Raw genomic sequence first — 24482 nt, forward strand, 5'->3', positions numbered from 1 at the left:
CACTGTTCCTGAAGTTTGTGGGATGATAACATTTCTGTACTTAAAGAAATGAAGATTTTTCAACAGTTTCTCTTTTTTTCTGCTTCATACTGCAACAAGGATTTTTCTTTTATTTAAACTCTACCAGTTGATGTATATGGAAACTCTTTAGTCAACATGCTGTTTTTCAAATCCACCTTTTTATGGAGTGACTTTTATGCCATTATTCCAAGTGCAATGCTCACTGCTTTGAGTGTAAAACTTTAAAAGATTTGTGCTCAAAGTATTTTGGACTTGAATCAGAAAAATGAACTTGAAACTCAAAGATGTGTGCAATCAAAACAATTTTCCCTTGGGAGAAATGATGCCTTCTGCGCCTAAAACAGAGCAGGGCAAAGCGTTACAAATGTGCCCCAAAAGCCAGCCAATCACAGACATGGACAGGAAGGTTGATGCTGATTGGTCAGAAAAGGTTTTGGTGCAAGAAGAGAGAGAATTTCCCTTGAGTGAAAATTGTTTTGATTGCTTGTATTTTTCAGTTTCAAGTACATTTTTCTGTTTTAAGTACAGAAATTTTTTTTAGGACACAAAATGTTTATGTTTTATGCTCAAAACAGTGAGTGTTGCGCTTGGAATAATGGCTGAGAAATCACTCTGTTCCCTTTTATGTGCTGTTGTTACACACTCTTTTATTGTATAAACTACTCAATAAAATATAAATTATGATCAAACTTCAAGTACTACTCATTGTGAATGCTAAATATTTTTTTATTTTACTAATAATGTATATCCACTGAGTAAAATGACCTCAGGTCACAAAGCCATTGCAGGCTCTTCATATCAATTCCTCAGTTAAAGGTGGTCCCCTCTCAGGTCAGGTCATTAATATTAAAAATTAACGTTCATCTTATTAAGGAAGCTTCTATCAATGTAGGCAAATTGGGAAGTTATATAGCATTGATTGTGTTTATCATATTTTAACCCTACCAGACAAATTGTATCCCTTTTTGTATTTTTTAAATTTCCCATTTAAATAAACTCCTCCCATCGTCCTGTGTAGAAAAAAAAACTGGGCAAATCAGTTTGTTGATCCAAGTTGTATAGTTAGGCCTGTAACGGCAAATTTTACTGTTTAATGTTTAGTCTTTCCATAGATTTCAGAACAACTGTTTTCTGTTTGAGCTGCAAGTAAATCAGAGGATTTTTCATCCTTCCAAATGTTTTGAAATGTTTAAGTATTTCAGAGAAAAAAGATGCTCACGATTTGTTTTTCCACTGTTTAGACCAAAATAGCTAATTGGACTAAAAAAAAACTGTTTAGTTTTTTTTTTTTTTGGGGGGGGGGGGGGGGGGGGACTAGATGATAAAGTGTAAAACAAGCATGTTTTGGTTTAACAGATTTAAATCTTTTTTTAAACCAAAATGAAAACTTTAAATGTTTGAATGCATTTTAGCCCTGTATTTTTTAACTTTATTGACTGTGTGCAAAACAGAGTTAACGTATTCACTGTGCTTTAAACTGTTTACAGTAGCTTTTTAGTATTTGACATCATAACAAATGCACAGCATTGCATCAAGTATCTTTCTTTTTTCTTCCACTTTCTATACCAGCTTATTTCCTTACAAGGTCACAGGGTTACTGGAGCCTACCCAGCTGCTGTCAAGCTAAGTCGGGGTACACCCTGGATGGTTAACCAGTCCATCGCAGGGCCTCACAGAGATAAAAAAATTAAATGAAAAAAAAAGAACACACTCAGAAGGCACAATTTAGAGTTACCAATCAACCTATAAAGCATGTTTCTGAATTGTGGGAGGAAGCCAGAGTGCCCAGAGAAAACCCGCACATGCAGGAGTAGAAGGTGTAAGGATCCAGCTGGGGTCTGACCCATGACCTTCTCAGTGTGAGATGAGTGCTAACCACTACGCCACCATGCAGCGTTCTTACATTTTAAAATATATTCAATGAACAAAAGAAAGAAAAGTTGCTACTGTACTGGTATCATACTGTGTGTGGTATACATGTGCTTCCTTCAGACAAAGAAGAACAGGAATACAGCTTTTTGGAGGTTTTTGTTAGACCTGGAAACAAACCTTTTTCCTAAAGAGGAGCACTTGATGTGAGAAACACAAAATGTTGACCCTATAAAATACACTTTTTGCTGTTAACCTTTTGCAGTTAAAACCAATCATAGACATTGCCTGTGTTTACTGTGTAATCGTAGAAAAAAAAAAGGGTTTCTTTGCAACATTATCGCAGAGAGGCTTGAGTAATTTTCCTTGGCAGGGCCAGTGTCCTGAACAGAAATGACTCTGAAGTTAACCGTACAAAACCATTAAATAAATGGATGAAAAATTGTTCAGTATTCCAAGGGGAGCACAGCCTTTTGCCAAGAGCAAAGGAACATTGCAGATGCAAGTCAGTGAAAAGGGCAGATAGGATTTCCACCAGTCTTAAAGACGCAGAAAAGTTTCTGCAGAGCTCACTACAGGTCTTAAAGTTCATCACTTTGATTTAGTGTCAGAAAGTTTATTTCTCATAACTACATGATAATTAGATACTGAGAGTACATGGAGATATTTTCTTTAATGAAGCATTTAGTTTGATTTTAGGGATGAAGATGTGCTCTTTGTTGTCAATTACTTGAGGTTATATCTTTGTTCCTTCACCTTGTCATTTCCATCTTCCCACGCTGTCAGTCCAACCTCTCCTTCAGTCTGACACACTGTTATGGTGACGTGCTGACCTGTCCTGCCAGAATTTCTCCAGACTGAGTGATAAACAACTAGCCTCCCCCCATCCACCTCTTCTTATAGTGCTCTTGGAATGTCATTATTGGTTGGTACCACCTCTCGACTCCCCTCATCCACCAACAGAAAGACTAGTTCTGTGGTTTCCCTTTATTTGTGCCATGCAAGCGCCACCATGATGGTTTCCAACAGCCAACCTCTATGCTATTACTGAAGAGGAATGTAAACAACAGACCACAAATCGTTAAAGTATAGAGCTATTAACAAGAAGTACTACGTTTAGCCTCCTTTTACTTGAGCAAGTGAATGCATTAATAAAAGAAGAGTAATTGTGTTTTTTAGTTCCTTGAATACGAGTTAATTAAGTAAATCTCACTAAATAAAACCAAAGTATGGGGCATTTTTTAGCTAATTATTTAAATGAACTGCTACTAGCAATGAATAGATGGCAGCATAAATCTACAAATTTAGAGTTGATTTTTATATCACCCTTTCTAAAATACAACTTTTAGTGGTAAATCCAACTACATGACTCTGCAGTTCAATTTCCAACTAAATGTTCCTTCCCTCTTTAAACAAAGTCTTCCCATGTCCTGGTGTAGGAAAAACAACAGAGGAAATCAATATATTACCTAATGTTTCTCAAACTTCCTAAGAATTGCCGATAAAGGGCTCATGGTGTTTGTTAATCCTAAAAAAATATCTTTTTGTACTGGAGACTCAAAGGGAAAAACATACAGGAGTTAAAAAACTGTCTTATCAGCAATGTAAATGTATGGATCTTTCTTTTTTTTTTGCTTTCTTTGTTTGCATTACAACCAGATGTTTTCCATTTAGATGTTGACATCTGTCCTACATTCTACAGTATTTTATTCTACGTCCTTATTTTGTTTGTTTAGTCAGGAAGGAGAAAGAATTTGGCAAATGGGGAGAAATGAGTAAAGAAATCATGTGAAGGAGAAAAGGAAGCAGGGTGGGTGCAGAGTGCAGAAAACCAAACATTTGAACATAAAGAGAAAAACATCAAAATAGCTTATATAAGTTGCTTGAGGCTTAACTTTATCAATACAATAAAGAACTGTTCGCTTTGAGGCTTCTTTTTTTGTACACAGCTCTACAGTACACACTAAAATGTCCATGCAGGTTTGCGCCTACACTCCTATGTATTCTCGTTGCCATAACAACCAATGAATCCTGTGCCCTTCAAAAGAATTAGCATTCAGCTCTGTCACTTCTGCCACACAAACACTTCCACCATCACAGGAGCTCATGACTCTGGGATCAAATGTCAGTCTAAATGTGACTGTGGACTACTGAGATCTCCATGCTAAAACATCAGAACAAGTCCGTCTTTCTCTTTTTTTTTAAAAGTTTATACAGATGGAGACAGTGGGCACCATTTACTGGGACAAGTCATCATGAGTAATTTCTCTCAGCAGGTGTTCAGGCAGAACTGAATGTTCTGGGAGACCTTTTTAGTGTCAAAATAAAGATGCGGAAGCCAGAAAATGTAAGAAAAAAACACAAAGTAAATAACCTCTAGGAAAAGGTTGCCAGCTTAATTCGTGTTTTGTTTTTTTCTGAGATTTTTCTTTTGGCATATGGAATGAATAGAAGAGACAATGATATGCTTTTAAATTATGCAATTTAGCTGATGCAAGCACGCTTAAGTTGATGAAAAAAAAAACAGTGTTTGTGGTCTTTGCACTAAAGTTTAAATGAGAACTAAAAACGTTGATGCAGGCACATCATAGGTCTTCTATTCATCATGTTCAATGTCTTAACACTTGTGCTATCTTAGATGACCCCACCCTTACATTGACGTGTTCTTCCTACCATGACAAAGGTGGATAAAGGTGGAAAGATTTTATGTAATCCATGGACACCAGTGAAGATCACAAATCATTGAAGAAAAAAGGTTCAGAGCACTGTCTAGTGGGTCTAGATGACCCAACTCCCAATGTTAAAGTGCCTAGGATAGCACAAGGGTTAATTCAGAAAGCAAGTAGTTTATTTCCAAAACCTAATGAAGCAACAAAATAACTACTATTTATAATTTAACTGTATATATTTCAATTTTGCTGTTTACATAAAAATGGTTAATGGAATCTAACCATTCTACACAGTACGTCCTGAAACCCAATGAACTCAAGAAGTCTCAGAGCTGTACTGTGGTATGTTGACCCTTAAAACAAAACCTTAAGCTAAGTTCACATCGCCATAAATAAGCATTGAAGAAGGCACTTTGTATGAAAAGTTTATGTAAATGATCATAAATGTGTGTTTCAGGTTTCGGCGTTCAAAACTCTCATATTCGCGCTAAGTTACACAAGTTTTTACGACTGTTTTAAGGCTCTAAACAAAACGCACCACCACTGAACAGGTGTTGCACATTAAATCAGGTCAAACTTTGACCTGATCAGGACTCAGATTTGGTAGTGACACATGATAATTGTGTTTTATGGCTGGCTGGAGATAAATGTCACCAAGTCTCTCATTTATCTTATTCAGTTAAGCAACAAGAAACCCTGGGTTCCTCTGTAAACTTAGCTACAGATGTGCAAGATTATACAAGATTTAAGTCTAAGTTTAAGGATATGTACTTGATTGCTGCTAAGAATTACAACCTTTTCAAGTAGCCCATCTTTTGTGTGAAGTTCAGGTGTGAACAGGAGAAGTTGTGAGCATGAGAAATTAACTTGAATTAACAATATCACGCATGTCATTGTCATGTAGATTTAAATAGTTGGATACACTTACCGGTAACTTACCAGCTGCTACTCTTTGAAAAGAAAATGGGACCAACTGACTTCAGAGTTGGTTAAAAATATCATGTGGATGAGTTTGTCTCATTTCTGGTGGTAAAAAAAGGACAAAGTAAACTCACAGAGTCGCTTAGGCCCAAAATCACAGTCTTTCTGGGAGATTTGTTTGTATGTTTAAGAGGTTTGACACAAATCTGATGTTTTTTTCCAGATTACAACAAAGTCTGCTTTACCAAAAAAATTTGAGGGAAAATCTAAAGCATCAGTGGCAGTGAATTCTACGACCTTATCAAAGGATAACATTCATGAACATACAAGTGCTAACAGATATATCACTTTCACTGCCAAAGCCTAGTACTGAGTGCTTACAGACACTTGCAGGAAAAACCTCAGCAGCTTTTTCTCAGACTGTCTCAGATCTCATAAACACACAGTCCTATACTTAACCAACTGAGCCATCCAGCCAATGAGCTTAGTGCTTATTCACAATATTAGTATTTGACAACATCCAAAGATTCTAGCTCGTAAGGAGCTAGTGTGCACACCTCACTAATGGCAAGGGGGGTGGCTTAACCCTTGTGCTATCTTAGATGACCCCACCCTTACATTGACGTGTTCTCCCTACCATGACAAAGGTGGAAAGATTTAATGTAATCCATGGACACCAGTGAAGATCACAAATCATTGAAGAAAAAAGGTTCATAGTACTGTCTAGTGGGTCTAGATGACCCAACTCCCAATGTTAAAGTGCCTAGGATAGCACAAGGGTTAAGGACCCCGTACGGCAGCATCACTGTTACTCCAGAAGTGTAACTTACATTTCCTTACAATTACTTTACAATACATTTACCACATGCAAAACAATCACGTTTCACTTTCATGATGTGACTTACGGTGGCCACATTTTTTAAATTTTTATTTAGCGTTTATTTAACCAGGAAAGTCCCACTGAGATTATACACCTCTCTTCCAAGGGAGTCCTGGCCAAGAGGTAGCAAATTTCAATACAAAAAATACATAAAAACAAACATTATTAAAACCACATACAGTATATCATAAAAAGCAGTTGCACATTAATGTTTCAGCCCCTGATGCTTTGAGCTTGTTCTTAAAAACATTTAAAGATACCAGTTCAGTTAGTTTCCAGTCTTTCTGCAGCATATACCAAGCAAAAGGAGCAGAGTGGACAAAGGCTTTTTTCCCCAGCTCTGTGCGGCCAAATGGAACAGTAAGCAACAACTGGTCTTTAGATCTTAAGGAGTAAGATTCCACACTTCTTGTGATTAAAGAACAAATGTAGGGAGGCCGTAATCAGTAATCCAAGCAAGGCCTTCTAAATAAAAGTGTACCAATGTCCCTGCCTCCTAGTGGCCAGAGAAGGCCATTGTACTCTTGAATACAAGTCACAATGGTGCGTCATGGATCTACAGTTGGTAATGAACCTCAGGGAAGCATGATACATGGTGTCAACCTTTTTGAGATATGAAGATGAGACATTCATATACAGAATATCACCATAATCCAGCACAGATAAAAATGTTGCAGCGACAAGACACTTTTTTTTACTTCAAAAGAAAAACACAACTTGTTATGGAAGAAAAAGCCAAGTTTAAGTTTGAGTTTTTTTTTACAAGTTTTTCTATGTGAGATTTATAGGTGAGGGAGTCGTCAATCCAGACACCATGAGCCACAAGGGAACTTCAAGACACACCTGCTCCCCCTTTAAGATACAGCTGCACCTGTCAACGACACTCTACAGGCCATGACAACCCAAAAACCTGCATCACTAATTTGGCTGCATGTGACTAAGGCTTTAGGTTCTACTTCAACACTTTTCTCATGTCCACAGAATAGCTAAAGACATTGTTTTGGTCCATAATTCCCAGTTGAAGTCTGGACAAAGTTTTGCTGGCTGCTCAGGATCTTTTTCCGTTTACCAGGTTTTCACGAGGTTGAGCATCTCACCCAACAGTTGGATACAGTTTAGGTCTGCAACAATGTCACATAAATTAGGTTTGAAGCCAATACCTCACTGCAAGAGTTCAGAATGTAGTCAAGACTACACAGTGGTTGGTGTAGGATTGATTCCTGTTTCTGTGGTGTCAGTGAGACCATCTATTCATCCATTTTCTCAACCCAGTGCATCCCTTTTGTGGTTACAAGGTCACTGGAGCCTGTCCCGACTAATGTGTGGACGAAGGCGCGCACACCCCGGACAGGTCGCCAGCCTACCACAGGGCCACACAATCACTCCCACAAACCCACCTGAATTCAATTTAGAGTAACCTATGAAGCATGACTCAAAATTAGCTCTTCATTCCATGTATCCCAGATCAAGTCAATCGTGAACTGCCACTTGTCAGCTCTTCAGCTGGTGATGACTTCACCAGGTTTCCTAGGAGACCTTTTCCAACCTTTTTGATCAGCTCTTCCTAACCTTTTCACCTTATATTCCAGAGTGTTCTCTGTCATCACAGAGTCTGAGGTTTAGTACTGCTGCCTGCTCCAGCTCTGCATATGTTGCCTCAAGCAAGAGACTGTTATGCCATTTCTTGGTCCCGAGTCATTGAATTTTATTGGATCCATGTATCTTAAACAAACAACCTTGATAGCAGCTCTCTGTAGCTGCTGTGCTTTCAATTGAACCTGGTAATCTGAGATGCAACCCTTGACTATGTGAGTGGGGATAAAATGAACAAAAAAAAGAAGAGAGACATGCATACATAGATCTGAGCTAGATTTTTTTGATAAAGTAAAATTAAAGTTGCTGTAGTTTAAAAAAACAAACAATATTTTACGTTTTATTTTGATTTAAGAAAAAACAGGGTGTTTTTTTCTTCTTTGCTTCTTCACTGTGGATGATGGCGTGGCCAAATTAGTCAAATTTAATATATCGATTTTTAACTTCGATTTTTTTTTTTCAATAAAAAGACAAAAAATAAAAATTGGGCCTCAAAGACATCAACAGAATCAACTCAGGAAATAAACCAAACTTTAATTTAACTTAATTTGACCTCCCAAGAAGACACAACAGGCCAGCTGATTCACATTGATGTCATGGTGCCCGGATCAGTTCCCCTCCCCTCCTCCAGCTGCTCCTCTCCTAACCCCCACCAGCTGTCGTCACTCAACCTCATCAAACCCTGCTGTTAAAAGGAGACCTCATCCACCAGTTCATCGCCAGATCGTTACCCCTTATGGTGACTAAGCCTGGTCTCAAGTCAGAATTTGCTTTGCTCTCTGTCTTGCATCTCGCCTTTGACTAACCTTGCTCTCCTGCTTCAGGAAACCTTTGCCACGAGTGACGTCAGTGGAACTCAGGACCCGCTTCACGGAGCACCGCTGGAGAAAACCCAACACGCCGACCGCGTTCGTACCTCCAGCCACGCCACCAACCACAGCCGCCTCTGGATCACCCTCGGACCTTCGGACCTCCTGGGAGAAAATAATAAATAACCTTCTTACCTGTCTTGTTCTCTGGGTTCCAGCACTTGGGTCTGCCACACTAAGGAAATCATGACAATTGATCCCGTAAGGAGTTACAGTGTGTCAAAGGACATGGTAAGTTTTGACAGAGACATCTCTGCTGTCAAAGCTTTAGAGCTTAAAACGGGAGGAAAAAAGATGGCGTGAATTTTCAGGTCGCCTAAATTACTTTCTTTTTTTTTTTTTTTTTTTTTTTTTTTTTTTTTTTTTTTTGACACCAAAAAAATATAATAAAAATATTTTTGATCAAAATATGGGGGAGAATGTGAACTTCCAGTTACAGTCAAGGATTTCTGGCTAATGGTGTCTGGGTAAAATCTTTTGTCTATTGCCAATACCACTTGTACTCTTGTCCTGGATTGCCTCTTTGGCCTCACAGCACAGCAGAACCTAAACCACAGCTGACCAGTAACTCAAGACAAATGTACAAGTGTGGACTGTGCACGCTTCAAATAAACAATGTACTTTGAAGATCAAAATAAATGGATACCATATAACTACAAAAACATGTGTCCATTTTGTGAAATTTTAACTAATGTTTTAAATAGTATACTTATTAAACTGTGGGAAAATGTATAAAGGTGTGCAGTGTGTCTGGGGTTTACCACCATTTTGCCATGGGTGTGGCAGCATATGCAACTATCACAACCCCTATACCAAACTTAGCCAGATGGACTTCAGAACTTGATGGAAAACTATTCATATTGTACTACATATATGTCCATTAGTTGGGTGGGCTCCAGCATCCCAGTGACCCCCGACAAGATTAAAGTGAGTCAAAGCCGGATGGATGGATTGATGGACTTTACAGCAGCAATCACTGCACTGTGTATAATCAGAAGGTCAAGCATTTGTTACTCTTTATGGTAACTGTTGTGTCACATCACCATGTGATTCACTTTACTGCAGGCAAAACAAGAACGCAATCGCCTCTTTTGTATAAGCAAAATTCCATGCTTTTATTTATATTTATTAACTAACACATTTTTTTTCTATGGTCCGCCTCTTACATCCTTCATCTTTGAGTTTTCAATTTATCATTTTTGTCGTTTACCAAATGAGCTAAAAGATTGGCAACGTTTGCGTCTCAGCCTTTTCAGATTGTGCGAGGCAGATGGGGATAGAAGGCAGCATCATCAGACACTCATTAGGAAGAATAAATGCTCTGACAGAACATGTTCTCAGAGGAAACGAGGGGACGCCTCAAGCTTTCTATCTGCTCTTAAAATCTCTTCAGCCGCATTGCACACATTGTTTTCAATCGAGTTAGCAGTTCAGAAGAGATTCAATCAATTTATGTGACATTGTTGGAGGCTGGCACTCAAACAGAAACGTTAAATCATCCTACCAAGTATTCTAGCACCAAAATGCCCCTGCAGAGTGGGACTGTTTACTTGCTGTGAATGATGCAGATTAATGCCCTCAAACATTCTAATTGCCTAATGAACCCATTCAAACAGTAGAACTGTTTTGAGCAATAGAACCCTTGAAGTTGCACCCAAAGTCAAATCCAAAGCAGCCGTGTAAAAATCAGTCATTGAACTTGTGAGTACTAGCTGCTACTATTTCACATGCATCCTTTAACAAATTAGAGGGGCTAAAGAAAAAAAAAAAAGAGGGAATGAGCGTGTTGCATTTTGTTGTACTGCGGATGTCATGTCAGGACAAAAAATATTGTGAATGTATTGCAACATGTGTTTGTTACCAATGCTGCGTTGTGGGGGGTTCTTCTATGCCACGCGTCACATAATATCAGCACTTGGAACACAGATTAGCTTCGCCTTACACGAGACTTAATCTATTCATAAACTTTAAAAGCACATTTTCTAGACAGACATTTTTTCAAAGCATATTTTAACTGAACTCTAACTAAAGAAAATACCCGAGTTGACATTTAACCCACTCATGCCCCTTTATGCTGTTGTTAGGTATATTTGACATATTTGAAGTGCTTTCTTACACTTAATCCGATCCGTCTTTGTAAATATCAGTATTCATAAAGACTTGTGTGTTATCTCACTTTACCAGATCCTTCTCCTGATGTCTGTGCTACAAATTGATATGAGAGGTCCTGCCGTAGCAAGCGACTGAGCTGTTCATGGGGATCATTAAGGTTGCTGGTGATCGTATCATGTACGCTTCCTTTTTGACATTTTAAAGTGTGACTGTAGAAGCAGAAGTGCTTATCATAAACTGAACATGTATCAGTTTTTACTAAGTTTTGTCGTGCTCTAAGGAACTAAGCTTCCTTCTTCAATTCCCAACTAATTTAACATAAAAAAGAAAATCACAAGGTTTAAACACTGCACTATTATAAAGATATACATTGTGTTCAAACTGCAGTTGTACAACAACTATATCAAAACTACAAACTTTAATAACTGTACACAGAAAAATGAAAAGGTTTTGCAGGAATAATGCATGAATAGTGCTTGATAATCATTGCTAAATCAGATACTTTATTAGAACAGCTGCAGATCCGGTAGCTTTGGGAATAAATAACTGGTAGACTTTTATCCCTTTTTCACATCTGAATTACCTTTTCTGCGCATGCTGTTCATCCTCTATACATTAGTTTGAAGATTCCTTGTAGACTATATCACGTTTATTAACCCAGATATGACATGACACGATATGTCATGTCTTTCTCCAGCTGTGACAGACTTATATCACCAAATTTCATGCACACATACAAGAGACACAAGAAACACCTTTTAAAATGGATTCAACTTGGAATGTAAAAATGCTAAATTGCTTGTTTATGACTTTTGGATTGTTATTGGCAAAAAAGAAAAAAGGTCTAATCTCTAATGAGGCTGGTTTTGTTTCTGAACCAAGGAAGGGGAAAGAAATTGTTAACTTGAAAAAAATTAATCTAAATTGGAGGGGCTGTGGTAAGATGTAGTAACCTTTATACAGCCATCACCTGCAACACATGGGAGCAATGACGGAGCCAAAACATTTTTTATCGGGGGGGGGGCAGGAGACCTTGGAAGGGTGGCAAAGTGGGAGGTCATTACAAATGAAAGGATCAAAAATTTGTGTTTCAAACTGCTTTATTTAATGCTTCTTTCAGCATTTGCAATGCTAAAAGAAGCTTGTATTGATGATTCTTAAGCTTTGTCAATAACTATATTAAAATTGACTCAATAATTGAAGGACAAAGGGGTTGGCAAAACTTTTTTCTTGGGAGGGGGCAGCTACCCCCATTTGCCTCCCTGTAGCTCCGACCTTTGCAGGGGAGTGAACATTTAAAAAACATAAATAAATATAGTCTCAACTTCACTGAAATTAAGTTTGCAGAAATCCAGAAAAAGCAAATAAAGGTCACAAGAGACTAAACACAATTGAAACAAAGTCCATTAACACTTACAAGTGGTTTAACTGAGGCTCACAACAAAAAGTACAAGAGTTTGGAACACAAACACAGAGAGGGCAGACTGACCACTAAATCTGGTGTAACAAAAGCCATTGGTCCGAGTGGATGTCATGAGTGTCAGGAACGAGAGGCGAGTCCATGTGCAGCTGCAGCTCCCAGCTGAGACACCTGCAGATCACGCATTCAATGCACCGAAGCACTCCCACTCTTGACACATAAAGCACACACAAACTCACACAGGAAGAATGTCCGACACACTTGGGCCACAGGGGCAACTGAAGAGTAAATGGAGAATCGGAAAGGAATTTTAACATTAATATAAATAAATTGCAAACACTATTAACTGCTATTATTTATGATAATATCATAGTTGAATTGTAAAATCACAGTTGTATTAATAAAAATGCACTTTCAAAAATACTGCTATTTAAAATCTATTTTAAAATGTGGTTTTAAAAACACAAATTAGATGATTTAACTTTGATAAACAAAATACCAATTTACCACATAGAGGAACAAGTATTTTTTCTCTTTTCCTTTAATTCGATTCATGTTAAATTCATAGTTCTTGACAGTAAAAAAAAATTAAAAAAGACAAACAAGGCAATTGTCTTTTTTACAGTACATACCTTTCTTGATTATTTAGTGATCGTTTGGTTGGATGTTCAATGTGATCTCACATTCATTTAAGTATTTACATTCTTTGGTAAAAAATTCTTTGCAGTTGCATTTAAAACAACATACCTTGTCTATGCAGAAATCTGGCACCAGGTGCTTTTCTGCGTTTGTCAAGTTATTGTTATGTCCAAAGAAGACCCTGGTCAGCAAAAACTATATTATGAGGTGCACAATTGTTAAAAAAAATTATTTTTTAACAATTTCATACAAAGTTTATCTGTCAAATAACATCCATTCCTCAACTTAACTTAGACAAGCTACTAACTACAGTCGCAGCACCGGGGAAAACAGTATATTTTTAAGCAATTAATTAAAAATAGTGTTGTTCACTGAACTCTGAAAACACCTAAAACATTCAAAGTGCAATGTGTCTCACAAAGCGTATCAACCATTTTACTTGTAAGTTTGCCAGCTCAATTGGCTGGATGTAGCTGCCAATAAGCGAGTCTTAATACCACAGAGAGACTAAAACAATAAACAGAATTGCTCCCTTCAGCTGCAGTTTGCATCGCTGGCTCGGTGTATTCTTGGTTTCACACCACAAGCTGACAGTACACTCTCATTTGCTCTCTGAAGTCTGTGTCAGAACTGGACTGGCTCGTGCATGTGTAATTACTGGCAGAGAACAGACTTTCTTTAGCCCAGCATAGCCAGCAGTTACATCCATGTGCGTCAAGAATTGCTTTCTAATGAATAAAGACGAAATGGCATAGAATATTCAACAAAATATGCTCTGTCCTTCACTGTTTGAGACTCTCTTTAGAAAAACAACAAACCAAAGACGCATTCTGCCAGAGACACTTGTTCATAATTGATGTTTGTATAATACATAAAATATTAGGATAATTCTTGAACGGCACAGCCAATAATTCCAAGATTTTTTGTTGAACCTAAAATTTCCTTTTAAGTATATGTTGATAGTGAAGCCATTTGATTTATATCATATTTTTGTGTGGACTGATTACTCAACCAATGTAAACTCAGCCTCTCACCCAATGTCATTTGTCAAAGCCATCGTCTTTTTCACGACCTCCAGTTTAAGAAGTGATGACTAAAAAGTAGCAAAGGATGGACGACTCCCAACTATTTATTGTGGCAGTAAATCTGGCAGATGCTTTTTTCTTGCGATACGGATCTTGTGCCATCATACAGGTGGGGGGGGCATGTCACCTGCGATGATGTTTATAAACATCGTGAATTTAAGTTGAGGAGAAAGGCTATAGGTGTTTGATTAAGTGTGACGATTTGGCGCCAGCTTTATAAAGCTTCATAAACCTGTTTCAAGAGAACATTAAAGTGAGTTGCGTAAAAAGAGGTCACTAGCGTAATCTTAAGAATTGACAGCTTTATTAAAACCACAATGTGATAGGGCCAGGACTCGTCCGTGCTTGATTTACAGGGCTGTTTTAATGAGATACAGCTTGGCAGTGAGCGTTTTTTTTTTCTGACAGAATATGAATTACTTAGTCTCCAGTGAAGAGTTTCTTGTCTTCTGTAACGTCAGCAAATATGGAAATGATTTTGATGCACCGTTTTGATTGGGACAGCATTTTACTGACCAAAATATAGGATTCTCCTGGAAACTTGCAAGTTTAATTGTTTGCTTCATGCAAATTTATGTTTGTGCAAAAGGAAATACTGTTTCTGATGTGTAAAGTTGAAAAACATGAGATTTTCTAGATTTTCTTTAAAGGCTATGATGTACTTAAAAGTACATCATCGTACATCATCACACATACATCATCTCTCAGATGTATACTGTCAACACACAACAGGATCGACAGCAAACACCAAAACCCCTCTCTGAGGTACAACATATAATTCATATTCAACAGACTTTTCCCCGTGTCTTCAAAAAACCCTTTGAAAACTCAAATAAGACTCTTTAGAAACCTCATCATTTATTACTGCTTTTTCATTTTGCTGTGATACTCCCTACTTATAAACTGTAAAAGCAGGTCCCTTCAAAATAAGCCAATACTTACCCCAAAGCAGATTTTCTTTAAATAAGCAAAGATAAAAAAATTGCCAATGGGGTAAGAAAAATTGGTTTGTAAGAAGAAATTCAGGAGAGTTCTGCTTTTCTTCATCCACTTTTAATTTCACAAAAATGTTCTCTGTCAATATACTGTGCTGTTTACATTGATTGTATAAGAAAACTGGGTGAGTGTGATATCACCCATAGAAAAATACTTGCTTCTCGTTCCAAAGACAAAAAAGGTCAAATAAGCTGCCATCTGGCATTTTTTCGCCACCATTTTGGAACCATAAGACGTAATTTAATTTATTTCAAGTCAGTCTGAATCAACCACTCTAGCCAACCAGGAGTGAGCATGTTGGACAGTGTCACAAAACAGGCAGACGGCTGGGTCCAAATGCAGGTTTATTAGTTCAGCTAAAATCAGGGTCAGGCAGGAGTCAATAACTGGCATAAGACCATCGGAGGAGAGACAGGTAACGGTTCCCATTGGTGACTAGAGGGGAGGACAGAGCTCTGACTTCTGACAGAAGGTAACACCCCAACCATTTTAGAAGCATTCTAGGGAGAATCTGTCAATCAAACGTGCTTGCTTCAAACGTGAAACAACATACTTTTTATTGAATTATGCATCATGGTTGAAACAAGGGTCTTTTTGCTTTCTTCAGCAATTTTATTTTTTGTTTTTTTCATTGTCTTTTTCATGTATTTATATTAAGCCACTAAACTTTTCTTTGCAGTTCTATATTTATATTCTATATTTCTTTCCTCAGTTACAATATTTTTTCTACAGTCCAAATAATAATAATAAAATATCAATAAGCACTGCTAAACCCTTTTCTTGAACATAACAACATATTCTCGTCAAACTCTGGATATTATTGAGCATCTTTAAAAAAAAATAATTAATTAATGTACAAATGGAGCTTTAAGATTTAAATAAATAAACTGAAGAAAGGACTTTTAAAACACAAGGCTGATTAGCTTTGTTTCAATAAGGTTACATTTTCCATAAAATATATTGGCATTCTTTTTTTTATTTTTATTTCAATGTTTCACCATGTAAACATGTATTTAAACAGTAAGCACTCTGTGTTCTGACAAAGTTTGCCAAACAAAACGTGAGGGTCTGCATTTGAACCACAATGCTTCCTGTAGAATCTAGACATAAATGGCATGCTTGTAAGGCTTAGAGAACCTTTTGTCATTTTATTTTAAATATTGCTTTTTCTGCACTGTAAGGTATACTAAAAGCCTTAGTCTTTTTCAAGAAATGACAATACACTTTATAATCCAGAGCGCCATATTGATTAAATCTGGTTGTCCTTACTCATGTAGAAGCTAATTTGATGAAGAACTCAGCACTCTGCCAAAATGCCAGTCTGTTTTTTGCAAATAAGGTTGATTGTTACTGGGAATATGCTAGCGTGTAAGCTTGTCTGTTACTTTTATGTTCAAACTAAGTTGGGAGTTACAGGTATTGTCAATACGCAAACATAGCTAACTTCTAGCGTGTCACAACCTAGTTCTAGGCTGTGTCTGAATTCCAACACTTATCCCTAACTACTTAAAAACGATAAAGTGCCCTGGATTTTAAAAGCAACCATTCTCAATACTTTTTTTTTTGTGTGTGTGAATCCGGCGAATATGATGTCATCGATTTCACGAAGTGAAAATCTAATTGATAGTTTTATGACTGCTATGAATCCACTGTGTTCTGAGGATGAAAATGTTGATTTAATAAAAAATACATATTAATACTTTTTTCCTGCATAACTTGTTCAGACACAATGCATTGTGGTCTATATTTGCCAATCTAGTGAGCATCGATGTACACTGGTTTTTCGCAGACTTCGGGGAAATTTCTTGGGCACTCAATTTTGGAATTATAGATTCGGAACACAACAGCCTGACTGACTGATGGACTTATTTATGACTCTTGTCTCGCCTATTATGTCTTATGTGCGTCTCCTATATGACATAATTTACAAAATAGAGCTGTGACAGAGCACAAGTCTGTCACGATGTGAGTGTTAAATAAAGTGTATTTGCTTCTGACAGCATCAGTGGGTGCACACACTGTATAGCTGTAAACTTCCAACAGTTCTTGCAATTCACTTTATTTATTTTCTGTTTTTGGTTGTTTTCTATAATGTCTTATTTGTTTACTTCCTGTTTTCATAGGAGTACTTCCTGTATCCTGAATGTCCAGTGGACCCACCTATTGTTTTGGTTTCCTTTGACAGGCCTGTTTTAAATTCAAAATGATTTTTTTTATTTTAAATTCTTGTTTAAAGAATGTTGTTAAAGTTTGGACTTCTTTGTCTAATTATTGCTTCTGTAATTAGGAAAATGCATGTAATTGTTCTTTTGTTTTTAGGAAATGTTTGATTTTGATTGTTAATTGTGTTTGTTTGGTAAGGGGTGGAGCCAACCACCTATAAAATAGGACCTCTTTTCAAGATGGAGGCTCTCTGGTGATGTCTGGCTGCCATGCTGCTGCACTGTAGGCTGCAGCCCTGCAGCCCTGCAGCCCTGCAGCCCTGCAGCCCTGCAGCCCTGCAGCCCTGCAGCCCTGCAGCCCTGCAGCCCTGCAGCCCTGCAGCCCTGCCACATTAGTTTCCATTATTTTTCCTATACTTCAAACAAGTTTGATCCTCTTCAGATCTGCAGCTTGTAGCAGCAGAACAGGAATGATGAAGTCCATTCATAGGAAGGGGGTTAGTTACATCTGAGACTGCGATCTTTGTCTCGAACATAATCATATTCAGTTTAGGACCCATCTTTTTGAATCTCAGAGTAGGGATGTGAACTCTGTTTGTGCATGATAAATTGAACTGGGAGGGAGTTAAAAGGAAGTGGCAGGTGATATGATAACTTTTATATCCCTGGGGAAATCAGACCAGCCTGGTTCAGCCACAGCAAGTCTTAGTCCAGAGAAAAAAAGAAAATAAAAAACAGGGCGAACTAAGCTTTAACTTTGCCTGAGCTCTTTTACGTGCCTCCAGCTAAACTGAAAAAACAAAAAAGAAACAACAAAAGAAAACTTGAACAGAGCACCAGAGAAAAGCCAAGTGAATTATGCACCATGGTTGTTCATTGTAATATTTATTATTTCATTTTCAAGAATTAAGAGAAACTTCAAAGATTTTTTTTCATCTCCTTTTCCTGTTAAAAGTATAGAACCAAATTGTCCAATTCGTCTTTTCTGTTTTTGGAACAGGAATGACATAATATGAGCAAAAGTTGCACTGTAAGACAGCCGCACTGAAAGATTAAACCTTTTCCCTGCTTTTTTTTTTTTTTACCACTATGCACCAAATGTGTTGGATTCATGCAAGAGCATGGTTTATTGCAGCTTCTTGCCACATACAGCATCTTTTTCTGCTCATCCAGAGGATTGTAGCTTGTTATTAATCATCTGACATGAGCAGTTTTCTCACCTCAGAGAGGATTTCTAATCAAAACAAGCAGATTTTTAATGCCATTTTAACCCAGTTTTGTTGTGTTCTAGGGTTATGGTGTTGGATTAAAAAACAGCAAAGTTGTTTTTAATTTTCTTCTGTCCTAAATGTCAGTAATCAACGACTTTTAGTGTGGCAGTGCGCTTTATGCCGGACATTAATGTTCTCACAGAGAAACAGCAGCATTTGGGCAAAATTATATGGGGCTTTAATCCTAATGAACAGATCTTCTTCATATTATTTCTCAGCACTGATTCTTATTTACAAGTACCACAATGTGCATGTGTAATTTTCTGTTCATATTTGTGTAATTTATGCTGTTCTTCCACCCCTTACATTAGCCATGTGTTGTATTTAATGGGACCCATAAATAAAAGATGAAAAACTCAGTAGGTGTGTTTGGGAGGAAAAAACAATTATCTTCTTTCTCTTGTTTTTAAGCATTAATCTTTATGTAAACTTTTTTTCTTTCTCTTTCAACAAACAGAAGAAAATAGAATGCATGTACAAAAACCAGGGATTTTTGTTTTGTTTTACTTGTCTTGCGTCAGCCTCTATTAACATATAGCTTGTTGAATCTTTTTCTCAGCCAATAAGACATGAAATCCATATGCACTAAAGTGTAATTGCATCCTATACCTTACCTAAACTTCTTAGACTCTTGAGCTTGTCCTCTTCATCATCATTCCGGGGGGATCTGCTCGCCCAGAGCATTTTTTCACGCTCTGTCATATTTCTCCTGGGGTTAGGGTGTCAAAAAATTGTATTTTACAGTTTTTTTTCATTTTTCTTTCTGTGGTCTCTTCTGACTGAACTGTATTTTAACCCTGTGCACAAGCTATCCTTTTTTTCTGTTTTTACCAATGAAACTGACTTCTCTTTAAAAACAGTGTTTCAAAACTCCACACCCATTTAACCTTTAACTTGTTTTTCTAAATAAGAAAAAAAATCAAAGAAATAAAATGTTACAACTAATTTTTTGCAGTCTTTAAAATAATTATGACACAGAGAAACATTTTATACATTGTTGCTAATTTAGATGGTTGATTGTAGGCCTATTTTTAGTGAAGGAAGTGTTTTTTCTGACATCATTGGAAACTTCCTACCAAAAAGGAGGTTTTGGGATGCAGTGAAAAAAAACGTGAAGGTAGTTGGTGTTATAGGAGGGAACAGGGTTAGATAGAGGAAGCTGATTTGCGTGGTGACCCCTGAAGGGAAAAGGAAAAAAAAAAAGATTGGGAACTTTTGTGAAACTGGATGGATAATCTATAAAATCAGTCATTTGGATTCGGAAAACCAAAAATGAAGCCTGAAGTGGGAATGCCACATTGACCAGAGTAGGCTTTACTTGTGAAAATGGGTTTAAAATGGGGGCTTGGACAGGGTAAGGTATGGAGTTATCTCTGAGTCTAAACATGGGTCCACATCTCAGCCAAAAAAAATCATGCATCCAATAATGCCAAAATCTGAGCTCTAATGTAATGTAAATGAAGAAAAACTTTGAAACCATTATTCCTACTTGCGGTAAGCCTTTCCGGGTGATGAACGGCAAAGGTGGTTTACACTCTGGACTGTTTTCCATTCCATCACAGAGCCATGCAGAGACAGAGAACCACACACATTTAGTTATAATGGACAATTTAAAGTCATCAATTAACCCTATGAAGCATATTTCTGGACTGTGAGAGGAAGACGGAGCGCCCGGATAAAACCCACAGGGAGAACATCCAAACTCCACACAGAAAGGTCCCAACCAGGATTTGAACCAGGACCTTCTGGCTGTGAGGTGAAACTGCTAACCACTACTTCACAGCCATAATTTTAAAACATGAAAGTCAACAAGAAATTGCCTCCTTTACTTATCAACTGGAATTTGACAAACTAAAACATTTGCTACTTTGGGATTTACATCAAATATTGGAATGGAAGCTGAGGACTTGGAAATGACCTTGAGGTCATTGAACTTTCATGACCGCTGCTACGGATGGCTAACAAAAATCCAGCCCCTCCCACAGTCAACTAAACTGGAGCAGGAGGAAGCAGCACATCCTTTGATATTGTTTCTCTCTTATAGTGTCTTTTATCCTTTCCAAGTACAGGCATGTGATCAAATGTTGCAGCAAGTCAAAGTCACAGGAACATCTAGTGACTTTGAGGAGACTCATAAGCTACTTTCTCACCGAATAGTTGGCAAAAAACATTTTTGGGTTACTTTTTAAATTCACATCCTTTGCTTTTGCACATTGTGCTGTTTTTTTTAATTTATTTTTATATTGCACATGGACGTGTAAAGGCTTTTGGAAGCATACTAAATAACTGAAAACTTCCATTATCAAAGTTGTGACTCAGTGTGCCTGCCTTTGTAAATACACCCACGAGTGGAGGTTTATTCATTTGAACACCAAAAATCTTAATGAAGTAACCATATTTTTGTTGTTGATGTTTTGTTAAAGAAAATCTAACATAACTTTTGTGAACAGTTGCAGAAAAATGGTTAGGGGCTTTGCAGGTTTGACATGTATGGGTGACAGAAGACTGCTCCTTCAATTAATCAATTCACAATAGAGTCTGTTCTCAACCTCCTGCCCTGCTCATCTATAAACCACCACATTCATTAAAAAAGGTATTAATATTTTATATTATTCTACAAATCCTGAGGCATGCAGGGGTTTAGGCTAATGAATATTCGCTGATTACTTACATATATTTATTAAAAGCTCATTATTCTGGGTGCCAAAAGTTCAGCAGTGCTGTTGCAGCAAAGAGACGGTCAAAGACCAAGAGGTGGAGCCTGCATCCATAAGGACACAATGACAATGTGCTGCCATTTTATATTCAAGTCTTTAACTTTCTCCTTTTATTTATTTCCACGAATAGCTGCAATTTAATCTTTATTAGCATTTTTCAATCACATTTTCCATTTAAACTGTATATACAGGCTGCACATGTTCAAACCTGCAAAAGTATTTTCCTTTATATCCTTCTATGATCATCCTATTCACAAGCTATTCAGTTAATTTGATTATTTTTCCTGTCTGTCTTCACCTCTTTCAATATACCTTTTAAAATCAGTTGTTTGACATTATTGCTACTGTAAACTGGCAAATTTGCACTTGATGGGCATGTGCATAGTCAAATAGACATAGTTCTTTTTATTCTAACCCATTAGAAACAAAAGGCCATTTCTTATCTATCTTTAACAATCCCAAATAACACAGTTTTCGTCAAAGTTAAAATGGATTTAAAATGGATTTTTAAACCTTGTTGCCCCGAAATCAATCTCAGCTGTACCTGTTTTTTTTACATCACCCTTCATGGCCCACCTTTCTGCTTTGATGAATTGCTCTGTGCGGTTCGAGCAAGTTCTTTGAAAGCTCACATTTTGTGCTCGTGGCCGAATTAGCCTGACATTTCATGCTTCAATGCCTGCATGACATTTAGTTTAAGAAAATATCATGGTCTGCTGACCTGTCCAGGAGTTACCACAAACACAGATGAATAGCAAATACAATCACTGGAGGACTCTGACTTTGTACTGCATAATATTGTTCCTACTGAAGAGTATATGCATGTTTACATTGACAAGTTTTGAAATATAATTTAAGTTGTTTTTTTGTTTGGTTAATCTCAATTAGATCTAGTCCAGATTTCTCAAAGGGCTGTAAAGAAGTTGGGTGGGGTATTGTGTCTTGCCACTAAAATGTTTCCCTGAAGCATTTCTATGCGATGACTTGTCTGGTTTCCTCATTTTCTGGTCTGTAGAGAAGCAGAATATGTTGAAATGATGAACAGGTCTTTTGATTGCTTTGAGATTGAATAGCTAATTGTCTTTTAAAATTGAGTTGCTTTTTTTCCCTTTGCTTGTTCAGTCAATCAACTCAGCTGCTTGGAAACGTGGAAAAAATGCAACCCACATGCTGACACACAATTGCCATGAAAGGCACCTTGGAAAATATAATGAAAAAACTAATTTAATAATTATTAGATGGTTATTATAGAGTGGAAACTCCTAAGCTTGGAGGTTGGGTCCAAGACTGACAAACAAAACATGGTCACAGTGCATGGTATATGAAGAAACGGTATGAGTGCTTTTGTAAATGGTACAATTGTAAATGGCATATACTTATACAGCAATTTACTACCTTCTTAGAAGGCCAAAGCACTTTATGGTCACAGTCCCATTCACCCATGTGCACACATACAAATGGCGACTCTGCTGCCTTAACACTGAATGGCGCCAACCTACAACAACCAGTAGAAATGGGAGGTTTAGTGTCTCCATGTGTTGGACACTTCATCGCATCGGAGGAAAGGGTTGACTGCTCTATCTCTGCACCACAAATGGTACTTCCTACCTCTCCCGTAACAGACTATTTATTTATAGGTCCATGTGCATTATTGCGCTTTTCATTTCTGAAAAGTGCAATCATTTTTCAACTCTGAAATTACGTCCACCTAAAGGAGTGTACATGTGGAGTCTTTTTTTTTTTTTAATTGAATTCTTTTGCAAATAATGCTAAAAACTTTTTTTGTCCCTCAATGACTTCCTTCTAGCTCAATTCTATTGACAGGACGATAGAATAAAGACCAAGTCTTTCAATGTCTACTAACATGCAGCCCTGAAGGCCTGTTTACACCGGGACGAATTTCGCGCGTGATATTCGCCGACGTTTAACGCCTCGTGACTAAAAAAAGGGGGCCAATGTGAGTGTGCACGCTGACGCGAAAAACGGCACGCGTAAAAGCATCATTTTTTTTAAAACACTCCGGTTCGTGTTTTTGGTTTGACGCACCGCGTCAAAAACGAAAAAATATACGACCAATAAGAATGGCGCTTTTGCACACGTGTCTGGAGCTTCTGAAGTTATAGTAAAACACAACTTGGGGGCGCTCAAACACAAAACTGTCTTGCTGAGCACACATACGTAACGGCGAAAAAGATATACGCCAAGTTGCGTCTACACTGCCGCGAATAAATAAGACGAAGGAGTCGAACTCACTGACGGACATTCTAAAATATCCCCGAAAACGCTCATGATACATTTTCAGCTCTTGTACCAGTCGATAAAACTCCCCATGTTCTTCTCTTCTTGTAACTATGGGATGTACCCAAAATCGGCGTCTTTTCCGGCGTCTATCATCATTCAACAGAACAATAATTTCTTCATCGCTGGAACTGGAGCTGGAGCTACTGATGCTTGAAATATTCATGTTTTCTTTGTATGATTCTGACAAGCGCGTAAATACTTGCTCTCTTCTTCTGAGTGAAAAGCGAGTTTAAGAAGTGTAAAGTTGCGCAGCGCCACCTTGTGTACAGGAGTATTTCTGTTTTACATTAAGCGCCATCTAATGTCAGGGAATGAATTTGCATGTTCACTCGGCTCATCGTCAGAAAAAATCGCTTGGGTGTGAACACAAAAAACGTGTTAAAAAATGCTGGCGAATAACGTGCGCCGATATTCGTCCCGGTGTGCACGGCCCTTGATACCCAAACACCTCACAATGTCAGTGGTTTGGGTTTTGATTTCCCTTTCAGGAATGAATTAGGTATTTATCATAGAATCTTTATTTACAGATACCACACATCCTCCCTACAAAAGGGTTTGCTTTGTACAAGCTTTATTACTGAGAAGTTGTATTCCAAATTCTTAAAACACGAGTCATTTTTTCATCCCACTTCTTGGGTCATTAATGTTGGGATATTACTTTTTGGAGCAATATTCGTTTTTGGGTTATAGTGGTTTCATTTTAACCCAATTTATTATTATTATTATTCTTTTTAGTTAAAATAACTCAGCAGAAAGGAAGTCTCTTTTTAACTATGGAGTTTTCAGTGTGTGCAGTTTTTCATAGTATTTAAGTCTAACTTTTATCATATATAGTATCTTCTGCACTAAGCCTTAATTTCTTTAAAAAAAAGAATGTGCACCTTATAGTCCAGAGCCTTCATAATTGGATTAATTCAGATGCAAAGAAGATTGAGAGTTATTGAGAATACAATAACC

At 37.4% G+C, this 24482-nt stretch overlaps 1 long non-coding RNA gene across 1 annotated transcript; it reads left to right on the forward strand.

Moving 5' to 3' along the window:
• Window positions 1-3355: 3355 nt before the first annotated feature.
• LOC144994569 (uncharacterized) lies at window positions 3356-9184 on the forward strand. The gene is made up of 2 exons (XR_013658132.1): window positions 3356-8712; window positions 8778-9184. It is a non-coding gene; the product is annotated as an uncharacterized LOC144994569 (long non-coding RNA).
• Window positions 9185-24482: the final 15298 nt, after the last annotated feature.

The sequence above is a fragment of the Oryzias latipes genome, chromosome 1, assembly GCF_053564925.1.
Source record: "Oryzias latipes strain Hd-rR chromosome 1, Olatipes_Hd-rR_3.1".
Classification (NCBI taxonomy): Eukaryota; Metazoa; Chordata; class Actinopteri; order Beloniformes; family Adrianichthyidae; genus Oryzias; species Oryzias latipes.